Source organism: Dermacentor albipictus, chromosome 9 (genome assembly GCF_038994185.2).
Source record: "Dermacentor albipictus isolate Rhodes 1998 colony chromosome 9, USDA_Dalb.pri_finalv2, whole genome shotgun sequence".
Classification (NCBI taxonomy): Eukaryota; Metazoa; Arthropoda; class Arachnida; order Ixodida; family Ixodidae; genus Dermacentor; species Dermacentor albipictus.
Window position 1 is genome coordinate 41,367,797 of NC_091829.1, and position 25,467 is coordinate 41,393,263.

General features: G+C 44.9%; 1 long non-coding RNA gene across 1 annotated transcript in view; it reads left to right on the plus strand.

The window, feature by feature from the left end:
- The window catches only part of LOC139049760 (uncharacterized), a 48,401-nt gene extending 23,827 nt beyond the window's left edge, over window positions 1–24,574 (plus strand). The window contains exons 2-3 of the long non-coding RNA XR_011508560.1: window positions 22,170–22,292; window positions 24,057–24,574. This is a non-coding gene — a long non-coding RNA (uncharacterized lncRNA). The remainder of the gene's footprint in view (window positions 1–22,169; window positions 22,293–24,056) is intronic.
- The last annotated feature ends 893 nt before the right edge of the window (window positions 24,575–25,467 follow it).

A 25,467-nucleotide genomic window follows, 5' to 3' on the forward strand; every position in this document is an offset into this window, starting at 1 on the left:
CGGTATGTTGGCCGTCATTGTCGTAAGTGGCTGGCAATCTTGCACAGCAGCTGGCCATTCTTAACAGTACAAATCTGAGTGTTCACTTTCGTAGCTCAAGCTCCCCAGCTGTTTCAGCTGTGGAGGTGAAGACAAGCACTTTCCACAGGATGCGAATCTCTTGTGTTTGAACAGCTCCTTCAATGATGTTAGAACTACTAGACCAAGGCAAAGCTGCGTCGTAAATGTACAGTGTTAAGCAGTGTGTACAGTGTCGACTACGCAGTCGCAGTCGACTGCGTTTGCAATGCTCTCCTTGTTCGTTTGTCCCTTTGGAGTAGTCCTCATCTTAGTTAACATTAACGAATGAATCACTAGCAACTGCATTCGCTCTTTCTCCGTGGCGACGTGCTAAAATTCTGTGTTTGCACAAATGAGATAATATGCAGATTTTAACTAACTACCAGCCGATTTTGCTAGCCTCTCACTCTTGCAGACCGCTTGAACATACGACTTACAAATATATCATGGATTACCTAGCTAGAATGCGATAACATACTACGTGATTGCCAGTATATGGTTTTTGTCGTGGTGTTAGGAGCATAACTCAGGTGACTGAATTCGCCCGCGACATTGTTAAAGCACTAGACCATGGTACACAGGTTGACGCAATTTTCAAAGATATGTCCAAAGTGTTCGACACGGTGGTTCGCCATAAACTGCTATTTCAACTCAGCCTCATCCTAAACAATACTAAATTCCTAGACTGGATTGCCACTTTTCTGTTCGAACGTTGCCAGTATGCCCTTTATAATGCTCGTGACTCCCCTATTACTAATGTTTCCTGTGACGCGCCGCACGGTGTAGTCCTCAGCCAACTTTTTTTTCTGCATTACATTAGTGACTTGTCAAAAAATATATTTGCTAACATACGTCGCTATGCTTATGATTGCGTTATTAACCACAATATCACCTTCCCTGAAGATCGTACTGTTCTTAATGACCTTTTCAATAACTGCTTTCTGCTGAAAGTACCGGAATATTAGTATCTCGGACTCTTGTTCACTCACAGTTTATCTTGGAGCAAGCATAATGAACTAATATGTACGCAATCATTTAAAAAACTCGGCTATCTCTAACGCATCCAGCATATGATCTAAACTGCTAATATACAAAACACTAATCAGTCCAATCCTAGAATCTGCATGTATAATTTGGAACTGTTTTCACATAAACAATATTATTGAGATTGAGTTCGTGCAAAACAAAGCTGTTCATTCTATCTACCGTCTCTACGATTGGGATTTTTCGCCATCTAAGCTCTCTAATCTGAATCGATCTGCTAACACGTCGCCGAAACGAAAGCGTAAAATTTGTGCACACCTTAATTAACTGTCCACGCTGTACTAGCTTAGACAAATAGATGGATGGGCGGACGGACGGACGGACAATACTGTAATACGAATGCTCTGATAATGCAGAAATGGACAAATGATGCGTTCCGATATAGCGCAGTGTTCTGCCAAATTATTAAAAAATAAGTGCGAATATATTCTTACGATTAATCTGACATAACCATAATTCGTTATGCCGCACCGCAACTTATACCACGTTCACGCATGACAAAGCCAACCGGCATATCTCCGCCAGTAAATTAAGTTCTTTCTTCTTGAAGTTGTTCAAGTCTCTTCAAGAGGATAATCGGCTTTGAGGAAACAGGAGACAGATTGGAGGTAAGATAGCTTGGAGATACATTGTAGCGAAACTATTTACACACTCAAATGCAGTTTGCAGAAGAACGCTGACGATAAACACACAAGTAAAACAGCGCTTTACTCTTCTGCTTTTTCCCAAGTTGGAGCCTAGGACAACTGTCTATACATACGACCAACCGAGTCTCACTGCTCGACCAGTCTTCAAATACGCTTCAGTAAGCTATGAAAAGGGGAGGGGGAACTGCTGGCCAGCCTCAACATTATCCTAACCGGTGCGGTTACGACTGAATTTGAACCACCTACTGGGTTGTGCTTAATCTGGTTAGCAAAGTTGTTAGACTTTAGGCAAGCGTTTGGCACTATTTCCTATCATGGCTCTCTCTCGCTCTCTCTCTCTCTCTGCTATTCTCGCGCTCTCAGCGATTCCTCAATGCCTGGGTGCCTCCAATTTCTGCGTCACGTTACCGCGTAATACGTTCCAGGCCCGCTCTCATAGAATACCATAAGTGACCCGCGCACCAACAATTAACAAGCACTGCGTCAAAGGAGTGTTTTTGTCCAATTCTGCGCTGTCACTACGTTGGGCTATCTAATCTTTTGACAACTTCGCCGTTTCTCAATTGGAAAATTCCTGGTACCGTCTCCACGCAGGTCATATACTGCGTAAAAAGTGCTTGCCATTGTAGATACCTCGCCTTAGTTATTTAGATCTTACAGAAGTGTCTGCGATGTCACCGCCCCCCCACCCCCACCCCACCTTTGGTGCTGATGTCAACGCTCCTAATTCTTGTGTAGGTTTTAGTGTGTAATTACCCCATCATTCGAGCATTTCACGCATGGTCGATTACCGCTCTAAGAGAGAGTCAGAAAATTGCTTGTATACTTATTGTGTCACGCCGCTTATTCTGCATGCTTGGAAGATGAGCTGCTTAACATCCGTCCTTCACGAGTAATTGTCACTTTCGTTATTGCCCAAACTGACCACGTTACTTCGTCTGGTTACTCATAGCAGCTCATAGTGTTTGTTGCCGAAAGTGGCCGTTAAAAAGTTAGGTGATGAAAAATAGGAAGCCCAACCCCCGAAAAAAAATTATAGGAGTCATCATCATCCCCATAAGCATAATTATGTTTTTTACCAGCGATTTACAATTACCATTGTCTTCCGCCTGCTGATTCCATCTTATGCCTGCAAACTTCCTAACACCACTAAATCCCTGCCGTAAAAGACATATGGCGGTAGGGTTGGTGATGCGTTGGCATCGCATGGGTTCGGTTTTGCTGTCACGTCATGAATCGTGGTATCATGGAGGGAATGGCCTAAGCCCTTCTGCACAACCTACAATTATTCGCTTTGTTCTATCGTTTCGTTTTTTCCCCTCTGATGATACATAGCATATATACTCGTCTTTTCCAGGATAATTCCTTTGTTTAGAGATGGCGCGATGGACGTATGCTTCATTATCGTTTGTCTTTCTTCTTTTTATTGCGCATTTGCTCTCCATCAGCCTACGAATATCTGGTAGTAGTGTTATCTATGGGGCTACGCAGGTGAGTAAATATCATCGTAACGACAGCTTCAGTGCTCGTATGTTTGTGTTTCGTTCCTGATCACTTGTTTGCGTTGCTTCAAACTATACTCAAATATCATCGAGGCGCGGAAGGAAAGTGGTTCGGGAGTAACAAGTGGGTTGATCACTTCACACCGGGCCTGTGCGCGTATGCGGCTGAAAGCGTTTCCGATGCTGTGCGAAGCTCGCTGTCTGCGCGAAGTGGCAAGAACGCTGTCAGCCGTATGCTTCAAGTCGTGCCGAGTCTCGCAAGATCTCGCAAAAGGGAAACAACTATCTACGTAAGTGATCACCCCTGCTTTTGAAAAATGACAAAAGCGGAAGAACTAGAGGACATACTACCGATGGCGGGCACAGACAGGCTTTGTCCTCTCGTCTCAGTTGCTAGATAGCACCTGACACAGTCACGCGCGTGGCAAACGCCTGTAGGAGGAGGCGATGTCTTTCTCTCCCTCATAAAAGACATATCAGATGTCATCATGAGTTACACTTGGAGTACTCAGGACGGTTGATGAAGAAAACTTTGAGGGTGATCAAGGCGGCGTTAGACAGTCTCCAGAATAGAACCTAGAGCTTTCGTGTCTGCATATTTTTGTCCAAGAGAGAGAGGGAGAGGGAGAAACGGGCTGGGGAAGGCAAGAATGTTAACTGGAATAGATTCTGGTTTGCTACCCAGCAATGGGGGAATTGTAAGGGTAAGGAATAGCGGAGAGATAAAACAAAAGCACGAGGAAAATAGAGGAGGAGGAGAATGTCCGCGAGAACTATAGTCTCTCTAATAGGCCATTCGAACGCAAAATCTACAATAGTGCCTCGACCGACTTGTGGTGTGATGAATGTATTGACCGGCGTTCCAGGACTGCCTCCTCCGAAAGCGGCCGGTCGTGAAGACGGGCCAGCTCGGTCGCGAGTGGGCGCCTCTGCGCGCTGTATCGAGAACAACGGGAGAGAACGTGTTCAATAGTTTCCTCGCTACCACACTAGTCGCATGCAGCATTAGCATCCCTTTTGATTGCGTAAAACAAACAATTTTATAAAAGCAACGCCAAGCCTGCAGTCGACAAATTAATGTTGTCTCTGGTCGGGATAGTTTAGGTGGAGGACGAAGTCGAAGACAGTAGTACAGTCGATTCAGACGTGTGGTGGAAACTAGGTGTTTTCCACAACGATTGTGTGGCATCGTTTGGAAGTGCTCGAAGTTTCGCTGCATTGTGACTCTCGCATGTCTTTTCTTTTTTCATTGGTGCCGTGAACGAACGGCACGAGATCGACGTGGTAGTGTCGTGCACACATCTGTCGGGCAGTGTCGATGCTGACCTTTCGTGCTTCATCGCCGAGTCAAGCATGGGAAGCATCACGGGGCCTACTGTACGAACCAGACCAGCAAGGTGAGCGCATCGAAGACGTGACGTGTTGCGTCACGTCTTTCCCTACCCAAAGTAAAGTCGAGTCCGCAAATGCTTCTTGTAAGTCTTAAGTAAAAAGAGGGAACAAGAGTCTATAATCAAACAAAAAATTATAAGCAGCGCGTAAGGAACAGGGTACGAAAAGCAGACATACGTTTACTCACAATTGAAGGTTCATTTGACAATAGTGAGAGAGTATCTGTCTTGTTAAAGGCATGCATTTGACGTTGATTTACAATAATCTTTCATCTATCAGTCATGTTTCGTGTGCGCTGATGCAATGGCTTGATTTATCACTTCAGCATCGCAGCAGTGGAGTATCGCTTGCTTACGTACTTTGCTTTCCTGTTGTATCATCACTGGTAAATGTTCGGAGTTATCCACTATTACGTCCCTCATGATCCCCGAGCTCCGTTGGAATATTATGCCCCCTAATTTAAATCTGCACCAAGCGGCGGAAACACATTACTGTCTACCAGGCTGCTTCCTGATCGATGGGAGTGCGAGCCCATTTGGAAAAAATTACTGCCCTGCTTGTCATCGGCCGTTATAATATAGGAAGCCGCACATTTTCACTGCAGAACGCAATAATTAAGAGTGCATGAATGTGCTGAAGGCGAACTCGGGGTCGCCAAAAAGGGTAAAGGCGAGAGCCTGCGCGCTCAAGAGGCAATCAATAAATTACTTCACATTCTCATTCGAGTGCGTTAATAATTATTGTTTTCTCCTACCAAAGGTCGTGGGTTCGATTGCCCTAATTAGCTCAATATTGGTTAACGGTACCTTAATTAACTTCGACTTTACACCAAACGCCGTGGGATTGACTTCCACATAAGCTCGAAGGTTTGACTCCAATGGATGGTCATGGGTTCAACTGCCAAAATTAACTCCAACTTAATTAAATGTTCTTTAAAATGATGAGCGGCATCTGGGCCAGCTGTGGCATAAGACGACGACGAACGCGCGACCATGACCACGTGTCTACTCGAGTGGAGCTCACGTGACTTTCTGTACCGCACGCCGCGTTTTCCACACCATCTGGGGCGTTTTCCACACCGTCTCAGCTACTGAAGCCGCCTTGCGCCTTAATAAATTGAAACTGCAAGTAATCCTTGAAACCTTTCTTTGTCTGCGATATGGACATTCTGACTTAGCCCCTTCAGTCACGAATTACATTCGACTGTCGATAAATGTGTGAAATTTGTACAGTTTTATGCCAAGGTGCTGGAGACTCCATAGAAAGCAAGTCAAGGTGGTATGATAATAACTCTGTGCATTGTATAGACTGGCACCATAATAACATAGTAATTAATGAGTTATTTATTGTGCAGACAGTCATGCTGCATTTCTTCATTAAAAATAATGAAACACCCGCTTGAATTACAAGCACAGGTTAATTATTTAGTGGAAGCATTGCAACGATGGAAAAAAATCTTTTGCAATTACTACCAAAACGCCCCACTTCAAATGTCCCGTCAAATACGCCAGTGCCTTTACCAAAGCGGTCGTCTGAAGCAATCAAATTCTCTTAGAAGTGAAATGGGTGTACTTTGGGAAAGCAGAATGTTCAATTTACTCAGCTTAATGTTCGTTGTCTATTACTTGGAACCACTGGACAGTAATGGCAAAAGTAAGTCGCGTCCACTAACGTGTACGCCGTGACTCAAGCGGATATTTGAATTTGCGCATATTTGTTTTTCTGTACCTGGTGCCCAAATTCTTTGAATAGGTGCACTCCGCGCGCGAAATTCCAATTAGTACTCCCGATGAATTACTCCAAGCCTATGTGAACCCTGCACCTGGGTTTGAGCAGCCTGTATTGAAAGCCGCGCGGAGAGCGATGGCTTCAAGGAGAAATTTATCGCTGTCTGTATTGCTACAGTGTGCTCGATGTTTAGGCAAGCTCCAAGTCCTAGTTTCTTTCCGCGAAGACTACGAATTGCCCTTGTTGCGTTGTGAGCTGCAAACCTAGCAATTGGCTCCCGCGTCGGCGTCGGCGTCGCGTGCTTCTGAGAGGTCCCAGGTGACCGCAGTAGCTTCAACTAATCGGGCTGTCTCTATCCGATCAGTGCCAGGACCTACGCGTTTTAGGCCGTCAGTTCATGCCCGAGGGTTGCTACCACAATAGAGAGTTTAAAGGCTTCCGGTATGCTTGTAAATGCAGGTGGACTGGGAATTTAGCCCGATAGGCGGAAGTGCAAACTTTAGTGGCCTGTAAGGTGTAACCACCTGTTGTCAAAGAGCCTAGACAGACAAACACACAGCTAACCAAGCAGTGACGAAGCGTATTGTACTTTGCTGCTGGAGTAATGTAGACGACACGGCGTCACAGTATGACGCAGAGTCAGCCAAGTAAGGTTTGTTACAGCGCAATCCAAGACAAGGACGACAGAAGGAATAAAACGACGACACGGCGCTGATTCTCGACAGATATTTTTATTGAAAATATGTCTAGCATATGTATCGGTGTCATTTGATAACCATGACTTGCACGAGATACAGAGATGCGTCGAGGCAACTGTGACACACTGACGCATAATCAATATTGACATAGGTAACGCAGTTCCTTGTCATGTAGAGTGATAGGCGGTTCACTGATACACGCTTTGTCCCTAGTCTTTATATTGTGAGCTTCGGCAATTTCCCTTGTCAATTGGCTTACGTGTTTTTAAATGCCACAGTCTTTTTTTTAATTCTTGGCGGCATAGCACAACTTGCAGTGCTCCGGGAGATGAAGTGGTGCAACCCCTTGAACAGGTAGCTCTTGCTCACGAAGTTGAACATTCACACATCGCTTCGTCTGTCCCACGTACTCTCTACCACAAGATAATGGAATGGCATACACAACCTGCTTAGCACAAGTGATGTACCTGTTCACATGTTTGACAGCGAATTTTCCCTTCGTTTGCTTAGCCTTCAGCAAATTATCAACTAACGGGCGTATGCGACCTATCCTATGTTTTGCAGAAAAACGAACATCAATGTTGTACCTTCAACCAACGTTCTTAAGCCCATTCGCTAGCTTGTGTGCATACGGTAAAACTGCGGTTTCTTTTTCTTTTTTCTTCTAATTTATTTTCATACCTTGCTCATTTATGCTCTTGACGCCGCGAACAATACTTTCACTCACAGATGAAATAATGAATTCGGGCTAACCAGCGTCCAGTAAACGATTTACCTGATCAGAAAAAGCAGCATCGATACTCGTTGATGTTCGATGCCAACATCGCTCAGGTTTAACACCAACCACAACGGTACCACGGATCAGTGACCGCAGTTTGGAATTGACACAGCTAGTCGATAGGAAACACAGCGCTTTGTATAAGATAAACTGACAAAGACGGCTGATGGTTTCGGAGCGGACCGCGGCGTTTCACACGGTTGCATTTGTTCGTCTTCTTTTAGAGGGAAGCTTTCTTTACACTTCTGCCGGGGTTTGAAGGTCGTTGTCGTTTTCTCATCGGACGTAAGTAACTTGGGCCATCTGGGTATGCGCACTCGAACAAACATATTGTTGCTGGCTGCTACCTGGACTGTAGCAAGCAACTTGGGTCACTGGTTTTGTGTGTACCACTGGGAAAGTACACGAACAGCCTACTCCACGCGCTCAGTGCGTACAACTCGGTATGTGCCTACTGTGTATGTGTCCAGTTCTTGCCCAGCTTCCTAGTTCTTGCCCAACTTCCTAGAATGTATGTGTCGAAGTTCCATAAGGAGTATGAAGACTTAAATATATTCAGATATGTGTGGCGCTTCTCTGTGTATACACCTTTCATCAACACTCTTCGCGCATCATGCACCGCCTTATTTCGTACTCGTGAGGCAGAGAGCCAAAATGTACTGGCGACCAGGCTGCCTAGCTGTCATCCGCAGCTGCTGCTAACTGGCTAGCTCATCAAAAGCGCTTTGCCTCATGTGCATTGCAACACTACGTGGGATATCTGCGTGTTCCTTCGTCTTCTACTTCGTGGTTAGGGGCTAAAGCGTAACATTAATATAGTATTGTTATCGTTTGTTAATCACCATTCCCGTGGCCGGCTGGCAAGAAACGCTGGTCGTCGCGGGGGTGGGAGGTGGCCAGGTTGGCTCCTGGCGGGGGATTCACGCGTTTCTCACGTCAAGGAGTTGCTGTGCCGCCGGGTGGTATTGCTGGTATCTATCCGGCCTCCTGAATAGGGAGAGCTATGGGCAGGTCGCGGAGCCCGACTGAAGCGCAGAAGCACGGTATCGGAATCCCGGGATACGTAGGGCTCCCAGCAGTCCCATCTTTTAGCGGCCGTTCTTTCGATCAGGTCACAGTGACTTAGCACTGGTACTTCCGGTCTCGCGATTCACCGGTTAAAATACCCCTCTTCGAGGGCATGGCAGGGTGGGAACGTTTATCTCGTTCAATTGTTTCTCAGTCTCCTGCGAAACTGCGTTCTCCTGCATGTCTTCCTTTATGCGGATAGAGGCGGTGATGTGGTTCAAGTGAACCACCTTTACGGAACTTTTGGATATTCGGAATTGCCCAACCTTCCGGATTTTATAGAAGCTTCTCATTAGATGGCTTTAGTCCCTAACTATATTTGCAGGCGGCAATGCACAGATTTTGTTTGTTTGTGCGACAACATCGTTAGTATGTTGATGCTTGATGGATTCTTTTTTTTTAGTCTTCTGTTTGCAACGTGTCAGTTGACATTGCATTTTCTCGTGTGTAAGCTAGGCCCAGAACTTACAATACAACAAGGCGCATTGATCCGGAAAGTTCAGACGAATGATTTGTCAGAGTAAAAAAAAAAAAGATAGCGCGAAAGAAGTCACGTGGAAAGCCGCGTTATAGATGCAGAGGCAGCCTTTTACGTAGACACCACATCGCGCTACACAATGAATGTGACGTCCCTAAGGTCCCGAAACATTTGAATTTATGGCCGTGTCACACAAACATTTCGGATCGCAATCGCGTCCGAACCGGGTGGGGTTCTTCTGCACGGCCACTATTCGACCACGATTTTACACGATCCGGATCCAGTCGATCGCGATTTGTACTGCTTTAGTCTGCACCGTCGTGCTGAGTCAGCTCAACAAACTCGACCCGGACTGTTGGACTACGAAGCGGCAAACGTATTTGGTCGCGATGAAAAAAATTTGATCCGGATCGGGCTCGATCGCGACCGAAGGTACCCGTATTGCATCGGTATTAAAGAACGACCGTAAGCCAAAGCTATTCAAACCCTCGCCTCGCAACACAACTGGCTAATTGAAGATGTCACTCAATACGGTCCGGATGCTTTTGACAAATGGGTCATATCTATAGTCTTACGCGTGTGCTAAGGCGCTCGAGTGCTTGCAATTTACTACTGTAGAAATGTTACCGATGTCCACCCAGTCCGCACGCGCTGTCGTACAAACAAGAGCAAATCGCAGAGCGAATCAGCCTGCGCTCAGGCGTCACTGAAGACACGTCGAAGTAGAGCTGCAGTGGTATTCTCGCCATCACGTGTAAAATGACATGGCTGAGTTGCAAGGTGAAGCAACACCGCTACCCCAAATAATAGCTCGCGTTCAGGAAAAAAAAAGGCAACAACTTTGGCATTCCATGTTCGAGCGCTCCAAAGCGCCCCGAGCCCTGTCGTCGTAGCAGTCATCGAGATTGAAGCGTTTCCTGCAACGTCATCACAGCGCAGCGCCGCGCTGTCCGCGACAGGTCCGCGTAACCTAGGCAACCTAGGCCACTGCACGCTGGCGTCTCGACGAATGCGCGTCCCACCGGCGCCGTTTTCCCGGCAGCGCCGAATGCTTTGGTTAGGCGCAACATCCGACGTTGGCACCATTCCGCTCTTTGCCCTTTTCGTCCTTTCACTGGCGCGACTGTAGCAGTGCGAGCGGTTGCAGCATCGCAGTTTTGAAATGGCGCCTGTCCTTCCGCGATGCGGTAGTGTGAATGTCTTTCGCGGTGGTTGCGTGTCCGCTGGCCTGCCGTGTACCACGTCGACGCATAGAGAGTTCAGAAGGACTTTGACTTGAAGTGTCACTGAGACGTGGCTACTACGTATGCATCACTTCCAGGCGCCACGGAGTGACGCGCCTTTGAGAACAGTCACTGAGCACGCAAGACCTAATGGTAGCGTGACTATTTTGTGATCTCCGCTATCGCGTGCATCATTAACTCATAGTTCGCTTGGATTATGGCGAGCCACAGCTCAATGCAGTTATTGTCACCTTTAACACCACTATAGGTTTCCTTAAAAGTGCAAGCAGATTGAAGGTGTCTGCGCGCTTAACGCCGGTGGCTTGCTTCTGCAAGAAAGTGATGTTAGTTTTTGTAGGAGGCTTTATGTTCGTGCCTTTTTTGTTCTGACCAATACTGGCTCTGTGGCGCAGTTCTCCGTTCACCGGATGGTCAGCACATGAGTTCAGAACTGAATTGTCAGCGTAGGCTGACGAGGGTTATAGCTACCGATTTTTCTTGTGGATGTTAGGCGGGTTGTGGCTCTTGTGATACGTTCTTCTACAGAGGAGTCGGACTCTTTGGCGGCTTCAAAAGGATTCTGTTCCCGATCCAATTTCGTTATTGGAGGCTGCAAACGTGTTCTTAATTCAGCGCGAGAAATCAGTGGTCCTGCACTCTTAAAGAAGTTTGCACCCTTTGGAGATTATTATGTAACATAATCATCTGCCTTGCTTGCGTGTCCATTCTTGAAAATTCTGCGCTCGCTACTTTCCTATCGAGGATATTCTGTCAAGCTGATTACGCACATACCTGGAAGTACCGGGCGCGCGACATGAAAGAAAAGAAATGCGCGCAAGGCATGGTGATTATTGCTGTGGGACAAGGCAAGCCGCGATCGGTGCAAACTCTTTTACAAGGACGTGGTCATGGATGCCGTTGCCTATAGGCCAACACGTTTCTCGCGACGATGTTTTGACAAATGTATCACTTCGTACGCGTGTAGTTCCACTATACATGATGACGCAATGTCATTTAGCTGATTAACAAAACAAAATACTCAAACACGCACACCGAGTTAAAACAAGTAGGAACCTGGTTAATGTCTTCATAGGACCTCTTACAGTGTACTCATTTCATCGCCAATTTGCAAAACAAATTAGTTTCGTCTTGGCCCATTTGCACTCGTTCCACAGAACGAAATGTGTCTGGTTGTGAGGCTTTTCACCGCTTGTAAATTTCATCAGTAGTAACTGATTCGCATACATAGTCTGCATCCAGGCATCTACTCCGGTTTGTCAAACCATAAGTTGGTGTAGTATTATTTCGCCAAACTATGGTGTATCGCTATGTAATCGATCACGAAAGTGTATTGCATACTCAGCTGCCGATATAAAACGATGTTGTGGGAGATGTGCGAACACAAACCACTTGCCCTTTCTTAGGCTACAGTGGCGAAAGCGTTCGAGTTCAAACAGGTAGTAAGCGCAATGCCTGCACAATGTTTTGCTAGCGATTGGGCATCGGAAGGCATCTCCGCGTGCGCCGGTTATCGCACGGTCATCCGTGAAGCGATACGCTGACAGCAATCTAGGGCAACGATGATTTGTGTTTCTTCATTCTGCATGTCGCTATCGTGAACCAACGCGCGTGTTATTTCAGTGAGCGAGCGAGACCGATCGTGGGTACGAATTTCGCAGCCGCAACTTGCGTCGCTGCCTTATCGATTTCTCAGCGCAGCACCGGAGGCTAAAGCAACCGTAGCTCAGGTCCGCATGCCAAAGAGCATTGCGTTGGGGATGCGCAAGTTTTTCTTCGCAGGTGCTTTCTATAGGCGTTTTTTTTTCTTTAGTGTAGCAACACTAAGCCGGTGTTGCTGCAAAAGCGGTTATTGGAATACGAAAACCGGATAACCGGAGTAATTGGTTGCGTTCTCTCTCTTTGGTTGTAGTATTGATATATGTTCACTTCCGTTCGTAGCTTTCGGCAGTTTGGATTCACGTCATACTTTAAGAGTCAATTGTGGACCACAATTCTTTATTGCATTCTGCTAGCAACCAATATTAATAATAATAATAATAATAATAATAATAATAATAATAATAATAATAATAATAATAATAATAGTAATAATAATAATAATAATAATAAAATCGGTGCATTAATAGCCGAGATGTATTTCAGTGCCGGGAACCCATGATTTCAGGAGGCGAGCTCCACTACCAAGTAAGACACTCTCTTCACTCGCCCCCTCTAGCCTCTGCGAGCGAAATTCTTTCCTTGCGTTTTTCCATACCGGACCTCGAAGATCGCGTGACGCACACGTCACGGGCCCATCCTTCATACTTTTCTGCATTTTTTTTTTCGGCGGTGCACACTTCCGCTGACGGAGTTAGTTACGCGCGAGCTGTTTTGATTATCTCGTTTCGCGCAGCACATGATTTTGCTTGCTGTGCACAAGGATACATGATCAGCGGCATAATTCAATGCTACACGAATACTGACGCAGAACAAGCGGATCGCAGAGCATGATCATGCGCTGCAACACGCTAGAAAACAGCAGTTTCGGTACCTGCGCACGTGACTGCATGACCTTGAGAACAAACAGACGAAGCGGAAGTACATCTCTCTCGCTTCGGTGCGAAGTAAAACAAAAAACACGCAGACATCCCGTTTGTGTGTTTTATTATTTGTCTAAACTTCAGTTCGCCAAATCAAGCAACAGATCGCAGCAATAACTGATGTTGCCGTGAATAATTCTCGAAGTCACGTGTTACCAATAACGACGTCAGACTGCAGGCACGAGTACGTAGGCGCAGGGACACGAGTACGTCACCGTCCGGCTTAGAGCACGGACGCCACGAGGGAAAGGGAAACGGCGTTCGGATTGAAATTTCATACCTTTCCGCGGCGTGTAACGATGTAGTAGTTTGCAAACATGATCGTTAGTGCGCCTTGTATGCACTGTACTTGTCAGCCCCAAATGGCCAGACCTGGTGAGGGACCCTTTAAGGCGACATATACTTTGCTTGGCACCGTATATATGTGAAGGGGGGTCTCCTAAAGGGGAGAGGGGGGTAAAGTGGGTGGGTGAGGTACCGAACGAAGGTGTGTTAGCGCGAAGGAGGTGGGGGTGGGGGTCGAGCTGCTTCGCTTGAGGTCAGTGAGCAAATGTCTCTCTGAAACAGATTAATAGCAGTGGCGAAAATGGTGCTCATGGGGACAAAGATTCCTAAAATGGAATGAATATATGAATAAAAAATATAGGTAGGAAAGAAAGGAAGAAAAATTAAAAAATAAGATCGAAACAATAGTCAACCAATAAAAATAAGTATTGTTCCCTATAGCTTGGAATTTTGCATAGCAAATAGATTCTAACGATCCCTTTGAAAATTTTTTATCTATTAGTTGCAATGTATTTAACGTAATTATGGATGAGGTATGATTCTCTGTATTTTCCTTCTCGTGCAGAACGGAAATTCCACTAAGTTCTGGAGCTCAAGTTCATCAAAGTTATGACCTAGTTGGTTGAAATGCTGGGCGACGGTGTTGCGAAGCTTTTTAGCTTTGTCCGTGCGATGTCCATTTAATCTGATGCTCATTCTTCCTGTTTCACCGAGACGTTCCTGTTTCACCGATGAATTGTTCCTTACAGAAGGAACATTCAAGCATATAAATGACATCCGAACTAGTACAGGTAAAACTAGTTTTCACTTAGTGTATAAGACTATTTGCGCTGCTTTTAATTGTAATGCCACATTGAAGGTGCCTGGAGGTCTTGCACCTGGGACAGCATGCTTTTATTACGGGGGAATGATGCTGGCTGGCTATTTCGTGCGCTAACATGTCTAAGGTTTCTGTTGTGGCGATAGGTCACCCTTGGTACCACCGGGAACGCTTTCCTCGGATGTTCGTAACCTTAAAATATTGGGTGGTATTTCCATAGGATGTTTATGTCTGGAAGTGCAATAAAATATTTTGTTATAAAGGCTGGTGGTCTTTCATATTCTGGTGTAGCCTGTTTCTTAGCTATTTCCGACGGTCTCTGCAAACTTGACGCGATGTCATAAGCTTTGTCTGGAGGAAATTGTTGATAGTTTCTTTCTGCTAGCGTTGCTTTAAGGTCATTTAGGTGGTGGATATAGTCGCTTTCTTCGCTGCAGATTTTTCTTAGTCGTTTCGTTTGTTCGACAAAAATTCGTCGCTTGCAGTGTCGTGGGTGATGACTGTCTAAATATTTCTGGCTCTCCGTAGGCTTCCGGTAAAGTGTCGTTCTCAGTTTTCCATTTTCTTTGTAGACCGTCGTGTTGAAGAGGTTGGTTTGTATAGGAGAGTGGTGAGCAGTAAATTTAATACTGGCTTGAAAGTGGTTGAAATGGCTACTTAAGCCGGTTAACGTGCTTGTGCCGTGTTCCTATATTATAAACATATCGTCAATGTAACGAAGATAGGTGTGGGGTTTTAAATGGTGTGATTTCAACAGGTCTGCTTCAAGCTGTCCCATGAAAGTGTTCGCATACGTGAATGGTGTTCCCAGGCTAGTGCCTAAAGGTTGCAGGTAGTGAATAGAATCGAATTCGAAATAGTTGAGCGCGAGAACTTACCTAAGGAGTGACAGGTAAACTTCATGAGGGCGCGCTTGGTGATTGACTGCGAGGGATTTCGATACGGCTTCAATTCCTTCACTCGTGGGTATGTTGGTGTAAAGGGCAGAAACATCTAAAGTGACTAGAATAACGCGGTCGGGAAGGACTTGGTTGGCGTTAATGCCGTCGATAATTCTAAGTAAGTGTGGCGTGTCTTGAGCGAAAGATGGGAGGGTGGTAGGGACGTTTGACAGGTGGTGATTTAGGAATTTAGATAGTGACTCCGTAGGCGTGTTATTAGATCCTGTAGGCCGACCTGCGATTTGCGCTCTAAATATTCCTTCTACTGGAACATTGCACATTTTAGGAAGGAGATAAAAGCGGCCTGCTTCTTTGTTCTTCGGCATCGTGGAGCGATATTCAGATTGGGTGATAAGTGCTCTGGACAGGAGGTTCGCTATTGGGCTTTGCGCAATATTGCTGTAGTCTGAAGTTGGCTTAGAGATGTGCTTCGTGTAATAGATGTGGTTAATCTGTTGTTTTGACGCCTCATTCTTGCAGTTTTCTAAAGGCCAGATTACCATACTGCTGTTTTTTGTCTGCTTCTTTTATTACAATATCATTTCGACATCGCATCCAAGATGTCGCACTCACGCTGGTTATTATTACAGGTTAGTTACCTGAAAGCTGCGCATTGTTTTAGAAGTAGTAATTACTCTTTGTTGGCGGTGTCGTGCCCACCACAGTCTGTTGAAAAATTGAAGTTTTTGATGGCTCTGTTTACTTGCAAATTTCGTTCCTTGTCTGGTATTTTACTGTTGCTTTCGGGAGATATAGAATCTAATCCTGGCCCTATGACAAAAGGTGAAGCAGATTCACTTGCCCAAGCTATAGATGTTATCCGCCGGCTTGAAGAGGGTCAAGCTTCCCTGATAGCCGATTTGAAGTCTGCCAAGGAGAAGCAAGTGGAAGCTGACGACAAAATTAAAATCTTAAGTGATAAGATTGTGTCTTTGGAAAAGGCAATGGAGTTAAATTGCACAATTAAAGCTGGGACAGATTCCGACGCCGTACGCGTGGTGTCTGAGCAGGTGGCGGTTATTAAGGCACGCTGTAATGACTCCGAGAATAGGCTGTGACGCTCGAATTTGCTTTTCTTCGGTTTGGAAGATAACCCTAGAGAAGACTGGATAAAGTCGGAGCAAAAAATAATTGACTTCTGTGGGGATAAGCTGGGCATCAAAATAAGTGAACAACAATTTGAGCGGGTGCATCGGTTGGGAAGATAGAGCGAGAACAAACGGAGACCAATCATAGCCAAGCTGACCGTCTTTAAGGACAAAGATCGCATTCTCTCTTCGGCACACAAACTGAAGAGAACGTCATATTCCATTCGCGAAGATTTTTCACCGGAAACTCGACGTGCTAGACAAAAGCTAATTGAATTTGCGAAAACCCAGAATAAGGCTTTCAAGCTTTCAGTGGACAAGCTGCGTATTGAATCGAGAACTTATATCTACGATGGTTCTGCAAGTGCAGTTGTCCCGCTGAATAGATAGCTACGGTTTGGAGCATGCGCACAGAGTCACCAGGTACTAAAGCTAACCCCGACTTCACCCTCGCTATCATTATCGTACGCCAACATACGAAGCATATTATCAAAGCGCGATGTCATCTCTTCCTTCTTGGAAGACAGTAAATCGGACATTATCGCTTTCACAGAGACATGGCTGCATTCTGCAATAACAAATAATGAAATCTTTTCATCTTCAAACATGTACGACATATATAGGTGTGACCGCACTATTAAAAGAGGAGGTGGTGTCTTGATTGGTGTAAAGAAAACCATTACGTCATTTTTAGTCAACACTAATTCTGATCTCGAGATTGTTTGGGTGGCCTGCACGATGTCATCTTCTAGAATACTAATAGGTAATTGTTACCGTGCACCAGATTCTAACAATTCTTTCATTAATGCTCTCCGCGACACAATCAACAAAGCCATTGAACTCTTCCCGGCTGATTTAATTTATCTTCTTGGGGATTTCAATTATCCACTAATCGATTGGACGAATTTATCATCTCCTTGTCATATATCGTCTGAATTCATCAACTTGTCGTTAGACTTTAATCTATTTCAAGCTGTCACGAAACCCACACGTGGTGCCAATGTTCTAGACCTAATTCTTAGTACAGCACCTGAAACAATCGGTCACATAGAATATTTGGATGGTTTCAGCGACCACCATTTGCTCCAAATAACGATAAACACAACGCCACCGGTTACGGGCAAAACCACAAAACAAATTCGTGATTACAATAAAGGCAATTATAAAACAATAATCTCAGAATTTGAAACTTTCTTCGAAAACACAATGTGGCCATCATTTTACGATAGATCCGTTGAAGAAAACTGGCTCATGTTTAAAAATACACTGTGCGCATTAGTAGACAAGTATGTTCCACTCGTTAATATAACTAACGATAAGTTGCACCCTTGGTTTACTAAAAAGCTTCATCGCATGAGGAACAAGAAGAAACGCTTGTATAATATCGCTAATCGAGATCGCACATCAGCAGCGTGGCAGAATTACAAAACGTACCTGAAATCGTACTGCTCAGCTTTAGGCGAAGCTAAAGATAAATATTTTTCTAATGATCTTCCTGAGCTGCTTAAGAACAATCCTGCCAAGTTTTGGAAAATAATAAAGCCTAACAACGAATCAGATGAATTGTCATTACATAACAGCAGCAATATTTCTATTCCAGTCAGTGAATGTTCGGAGGTTTTTAATTCATTCTTCAGCTCTGTATTTACACAAGAGAACACTTCAAATATACCTTTTGTTTCAGAATTAGGCTACCAATACATGGAACCTATTGAAGTCACTTTGGAGGGCCTCTCTTCTCTCATAAATAACCTTAAAATGTCTTCATGTGGCATAGATGGTATAAACTCAAAGATTTTAAAGAATACCGTAGAAATATCTAGCAAAATTCTTTTTTACATATTCAGACAATCACTTGCGACAGGCCACCTTCCCGCAGATTGGAAGATGGAGAAAGTTATACCTGTATTTAAAAATGGCAACAGGAACTCCTGTGAGAATTATCGTCCCATTTCATTGACATGCATTCCCTGCAAGTTGCTTGAACACATTATCGCTTCGCAGATTTACAGACATCTTGAGACTAACAACTTCCTTTTTCATAATCAGCATGGCTTTAGGAAGGGCCTCTCGTGCGATACACAATTATTTGAATTTACAACAGACCTACACACTAACTTAAATTATAACTTACAAATTGACTGCTTGTTCCTTGATTTTTCGAAGGCATTCGACCGTGTCGCACATTGTCGCCTAATATCAAAACTCTCCGCACTTAAATTAGACTGTCTGACCTTGTCATGGCTCCGAAATTTCCTGTCTAATCGTCAGCAGTTTACTATTGCAAATAACTACTCTTCCTCCGTAACAGACGTTTCTTCTGGTGTACCACAGGGTAGCGTCCTCGGTCCCTTGCTTTTTCTAATATTTATTAACGACTTACCTCAAAATTTGTCCTCCACCATCAGAATATTCGCCGACGACTGCATAATTTATCGCCCAATTAAAAACTCAGATGATCATCTCATTCTTCAGCAAGACCTTCAACAAATCAATAACTGGTGCAATAAACGGCTAATGACATTAAATACCACAGAATGCAAAGTAATGTCTTTTACCCGGAAGTCGGCAACCTCACAGTATCCCTACCATATTAACAATTACACTGTTACAACAGCTACACAATATAAGTATCTAGGGGTTCTATTCACATCAAATCTTTCTTGGACAGACCATATCACATCCATTTCAGCTAATGCCTCCCAATCGTTGGGGTACTTGCGACGCAACTTAAGAAATGTTCCTTCAAATGTTCGCAAGCTAGCCTACCTAACTCTCGTTCGTCCCAAGCTCGAGTATGCATCTCCCATTTGGTCCCCTCACCAGAAATACCTAATTGAAACGCTAGAACGGATCCAGAATAGAGCAAGCCGCTTCATCATAAACGATTACAGCTACCAGTCTAGTGTAACACAAATAAAACTTAAACTTTCATTACAATCCTTGAGCACTCGCCGAGACATTGCCCTTTTAACACTGTTCCACAAATTCCTTCACTCCACTCGAACACCCGCATGCTTGAAACGACCCTACTCCACGTCACATAGGCTTCATAATCATTTCAGCTATGCCCGCCTTTACGGGTCTACAAAGGCATTCCATTGCTCTGCTCTTCCTCGTGCTATCAGAATATGGAATTCGCTCCCTGACAGCATTGCAAGCCAATCTAACTACGATTCATTCCGTGATGCCTTGACTGAATACATGACTAACGAAAAGTGAAGTTTTACGTTTGTCGCACAATGCTTTCTATACTTGCACTATATTTACAACTTATTTTCGCATTATTGCTGTTATGCCGCTATGTTTACCGTTTCGTTGGAATGTCGCGTCCGTAACTTTTCTGTCATTGTTTTTCATCTTTACTGTTGTTATTAATTACACGACTTCACTGAAAACAATCTGTGTGATTTATTCCTTGTTATTATATTATGTATTTTATGTTTCTTCTTTTCCCTAGTGAATCGTGATCTAAATAATTCTTTTTTCATCTCAGTTGTACTTTGGTTGTAGGTTGTAAACAGATACGGTTTATAAATGTCTTGTATTCAATGTATTTTCTATGTACTGCCCCCCTTACTCAATGCCTCACTTCAAGGCCTGTAAGGTATTTTTAAATAAATAAATAAATAAATTTCTTTCCGCGAGTGCTTTAACAGTTTGGGTGTTGAGTGCGGGGGTGAATAACTGCCACCTAAATGCGGAAGGAAATGTGGAAGTTTCCGAACAAACGCACGTTGTTGACATTGAAAGCTGAATAATAAAACAACAGCCGTCAATCGCGAGGATTATTGCCCTGTCGTTGCTGCAGTTAGAATAGCTCTTTACGCGAGCAATCACGCAGGAGACAACAATAAATGTGGCGGTGTTTTTCTCGGTCGCGTATGAAATGCCGTACGGCACCACGTCTTAGACTTATTTTCGTGCCCAGGACTGTGCTTTTAACATTGGTTTATGCAATGGCCGAGTCCCGTATGGGCGTCTTGCGCTAGAGTTTGAGGTATAGTAGCGGCGCCTGGTGGCGGCGCGGGAAACGACATCTGGGTCGTACCAGCTTGGGTCGTATTGAGCCCTGGCTGTGGCGAAGTACGTTTCTAGGCCGAGTTTTGCGTCAATTCGCACTTTTTTTCTGCCCTGTTGCGAGTGCTTAAAGGCTCGTCACTTCTCGCAGACCATGCCGACCACGCTGCGAGCTCGCCGCAGCCTATAGTTTAACGAAAACGGGCTCTCCGTGTGCAGTGGGACGCAATGCTGGGAGCAGACGAAATCGGTGGCGCCGATCCGGAGAGACCTAGCCCAGCCTCGAGAAGGCGTCACCGTCATTACTTCTGCGTCGTGGGCTGCCATGAACAAGAAGGCCTGAATCCCAACATCATATTCTGCCGTTTTCCTTCAAGGCCTCACGAAGTGGAGCGTCGGGCGCGCTGCATAGCTGCAGTTCGTCGCGCTGAGTAAGCGAAACTTCGCGCCATGCTGACTGCTTCGCCTGTCTTGAAGCTTGCTTGATTATCTGCGTTCTAACGTTCGGTCTTTTGCACCTACAGTCCCGACAGCAGACCGACATAGCAGCAGGCATAGCTGGTAATTCACGATTCGAGACCCGGCCACAGCGACAATTAACAATTCGACCGATGCGAAGTGGTGAAGTGACCAGGTGTGTGCAAATGAGCACAAATGGTCGGGCTTATTCGATGACACTTCACTACTCCACTACGAGCAGCACAGTTTAAGAGAGTTAAATGCGCTCATCCTTGATCTCAAGCCAGCACGTTGAGGCAACGCAGCAAGGAAGTATTGATTGCAACACATCGATGTTCGAGCGCTGTCATTAAAACCTACATCAAGCGAGCGGCGTACGAGCTCGCACTGCAGCGCGATTCGCACGTACGTGCGAGCTCACATGTAATTGCATCAGTTATTACCAGTTACTAAAAAGGAGAGATGGCCGCTACTACAACGCAGGCATAACTACTTGTTTAGCGGCATGCAGTCAACAAAGATTGCAGGAGGCCCGCCGTTTCGCGGCATGTCGAAAGACCGCTGCCGTCGCGGCGCGTACGATCGTGCGCTCGAGCAGTTCGTACATGGCGGCGCGTACCGTCGTGTGCTCGAGCAGTTCCGTACACATGATGTCTGCCTATCGCCGCTGTGGATTCATTTCTAGCAAGCATTTCCTCACGTTTGTGCGCCTGAATCTAGCAGCTTGCGTGCAAACCTTACCTGAAGTTCCACTTCGTACGCGACTCGCTTCACTTGCGATTGACACGGTGCTAAAACTTCGCCGCCCAATTCTTGAACGGCGTACACGTATTCGGCACTGCATAATTTCTTGCCTTTACGCAGCGTGCCACCCCTGAAAAAATCTTCGGCGCCCGATATTCGCTGCAGGCCGTGAAACAACACAACCGAAAGTGGCGGGTCCATAGTGTAAACGTGCTTTCCGAAGCAGACGACCGAGCTTGGTACGACCCATTTTAGCGCAGAGGGCGCTTTTTAGCACCTTTTTCGCAGCGCCCCCTGGGCAATGCAAGAGCCCCATGAAGACAAGCTAGAGATGTTCTGGCCATTCAGAAGATACGCTATGGTACCACATTCGCCATTTTTCCTTGTGCGATTGGCTCATAGGGAAACTGCGCCCTCTGTGATTGGCCGAGAAAGAAAAAAGCAGAAATATTTCGGAGTTTCATGGTATCCAGAGTAGCAACCCAGTGTCTCTTATTATCACTTTTTTTTTCGCCGTTCCTGCCACATGCGCAAATCACGTTTTCTTTTGTTTTGTTTTTTTATTTCATGACTGTCGTGAACGGCCTGCACGAGATGGACCCGATCGTGTCGAGCACGCATCTGTCGGACAAGGACGACGCCAGAGTTTAGTGCTTCGTCACCAGGTCAAGCGTGGGAGGCAGCACCGTGGCCAACTGTACCAGCCAGAGCAGCAAGGTGAGGTCATCGAAGACGAGACTTCCGTGGCAGTCTTTCCAATGCCTTTCGCTCTGCAAGGTAAAATTGTCTGTAAACTTATTTCACAAGCTCTGCACTCGAGCAGCCCATTCTCACCAGTTCGACTGCGGTGTACAAGGTACACTGCAAAGACCGTTACTTATCATTTCTTTACTTCAGCCTTTTTAATGCGCCATGCCCTTCCTTCCCGCTTTCCTTCTATTCTTTTTCTAGACTGCCATCATTCGCACTCATCAATTAATATTGAGCTTGCGAGTAAACTGCTTCTTTGCATATTGTTTAATTTGTGCTATTAATAAGCTGCTCTTCAAAATGTGCAATTTAATGACAATTTAATAATTTTGTGAATATATTTGGATGTGAAGACCACTTAAATTATTGGTGACCCGCCGTGGTTGCTCAGTGGCTATGGTGTTGTGCTGCTGAGCACGAGGTCGCGGGATGGAATCCCGGCCACGGCGGCCACATTTCGATGGGGGCGAAATGCGAAAACACCCGTGTACTTAAATATAGGTGCACGTTAAAGAACCCCGGGTGGCCAACGTTTCCGGAGTCCTCCACTACGGCGTGCCTGATAATCAGAATGCTTTTGGCACGTAAAACCCTATAATTAAAAAACATATTAATGGTGCGAGCGGAGGTTCTTGGTTCGAGAACTATTCGAAAATTATTCTATAGTCAAGTTGTTCTGCTTCTGACACTATTCGATTGGCATTTGATTTGGTTTTGAGAATTACTACTCGCACACGCCTAGTGAAGCTCAAATACAAGCAAAATAGCCAATGAGAAAGATCAACGTTGGTGTTATGATTCTCCCCGAACGATAGGAAGCGCCCACCGTGCTTATTTCAAAGCTCGTGCAACGATTCCTTGAGACATGATGCGCCATTAACTTGCAGTGGTGCTAGCTTTCAGAGTGTTATTCTTTAAAAGCGCGAAGCAACGTAGGCGTAAGGTACATAATCCACAGGGGTTCCTGAAAGGCGCACAACGAAAGTCCATGCAGGAAAAATACGGAAGCAAGTCACGTCGCTTTCCATGGTACACCATGCGACCCGTCGATCAGTTGGACACTGCAGTAAGAAAAAGAGAAAGTAGTGATGTAAAACTTTTTTTGGGTCCGTTGGCTAGAAGAAAACTACGAAAGCACGTATTACCCTTCTTAATATTGATGGCTGCTTGCGTCACTGAGCTACATTATTCAACTAGTACCAGTTGTAAAACTGCGCGCAATGTATACAGGGTGTTTCAGCGAACGCTTTTAATAATTTTTGAAATTTACCTGTGGAAGATGGCGCAATTCTGGTTCATGAGGTGGTCTACTCGAAGCGGCGGACACTGCTTGAGCAAAAAAATGAAATGCATAATTATCTAATTGACCAAATTCACTAATTAAATTTCTAAGTAGTTACCTTATGACCCAAATTGCAATTAACAAATTCTAGCCATGGAGTTCGCGAGGAGGATCCACTTGGAGCGAATTATCAGGATGAGACCAGTTTCCGGATATGAATTCCCGAACTTTGCGGAGAAATGCACTAGCGTTCCAGATACTCCTGTGCTTTGAATGCACAACACGACGTTTTGTTAAGAAATTTTTTCGTATAAAAATAGTGAAGGGCGCGAAATCGCTGTTGACTGCGCTGTAACGTGACCATAAGTGTTTTCCGCGGTCAACGAATCAATAAGCTCATGACGACACGAAGGATGCAGTTCTTACTATCGCCTTGGTGTCTCTCCCAGGTACACCTGGCTCCTGGAGCAGCGAGGTGAACAGCAGCCATTGCCGCACGCTCATGTCAGGTCGCAGGTATAAGGCGTGCAACTTTGGCGACACAGTGCTCCAGTCTTTCCGGTGGAATGAACATTCCATTGCACATCACGTCGCCGCGCATCCGGCTACACCACTTTGGGTGCCTGTTGGCTAGAATATCCAGCAGGGCGGAACCTTCTGGCACTGCCTGTCGAAGTGCAAAGATATATAAAGAATCATCAGATATAACAAATTATTGGATATAACGAAGTAGGGAAAAAATTTTCGAAGTTTCTTCAACATTATCGACGTGTACGCTTATAACGAATGCATTGTGTTATCGGGTGGTACTTTGTTATGACGAGATTCAGCGGTAATATATGACCACTATAATTGTAGACGTGTTCATACTGTGCTACGAAGTTGTATCAGTCATAACTCTGGCCACCAACATTATTGCGTTGTTTTAATGCAAGTATTCTAATAAAACAATCAAAAACATGTTGTAAACCAAAAATAATCCCTTTAAATGGGCTAAAAATCAAGGCCTATAGAAATATTAGCATGCATGCTATAGCACATATGCAAATATTGACAAACGTTATTAGTGAATTGTAGGCTTGCTTCGTCATATTCAATAAAATAAAACCCTGTCATAGCAAAGTTGGAGGGGGAACTAGGATTACTTTTTCATATTCATTACTTCGTCATATTAATTATTACATGTACCGCGCTATGAATCTGTAGGGGACTTCAAGGGGAATTTCACTGAGTTCGTCACATCCATTATTTCTTAATATCTCGTTTCGCTATAACAAAATTTTACAAATTCCTTATACCGTTATTCATTTTATTGAGGTTCAACCGTACATGCTGAGCTACTAACACATTGTCACTTGTTTTATGTCCACTGGGCAGGGCGAAGGCCTCTGCCAACGATATCATATTAGCCCTGTATTACGCTAGCTAATTCCAACTTGCGCATGCGAATTTCCTAATGTCACTAGCCCACCTATTTTTTTGCTGTTCTCGACTTCGCTTCCATTCCCTTGGCACCCATTCTCTAACCGCAATGGTTCACCGGTTATCAACCCCACGCATTACATGGCCTGCTTAAATCCATTTTTTTTTCTTCATGTCAACTAGAGTGTGGGCTATCCCCTTTTGCTCTCTGATTCGCACTGCTTTCATCCTGTGTCTTAACGTTACGCCTAACATTTTCCGTTCGATCGCTTCGCGTGGTCCTTAACTTGTTCTCGACGTTCTTTGTTTACCTCCAACTTTCAAACACATATATTGGCGCCGATACAATTCAATGATTATACACTTTTAAACTACAGGAATAGGCTCTTTTTCACTATTGGATAATGTGTACTGTATGCACTACAACACATTTTTATT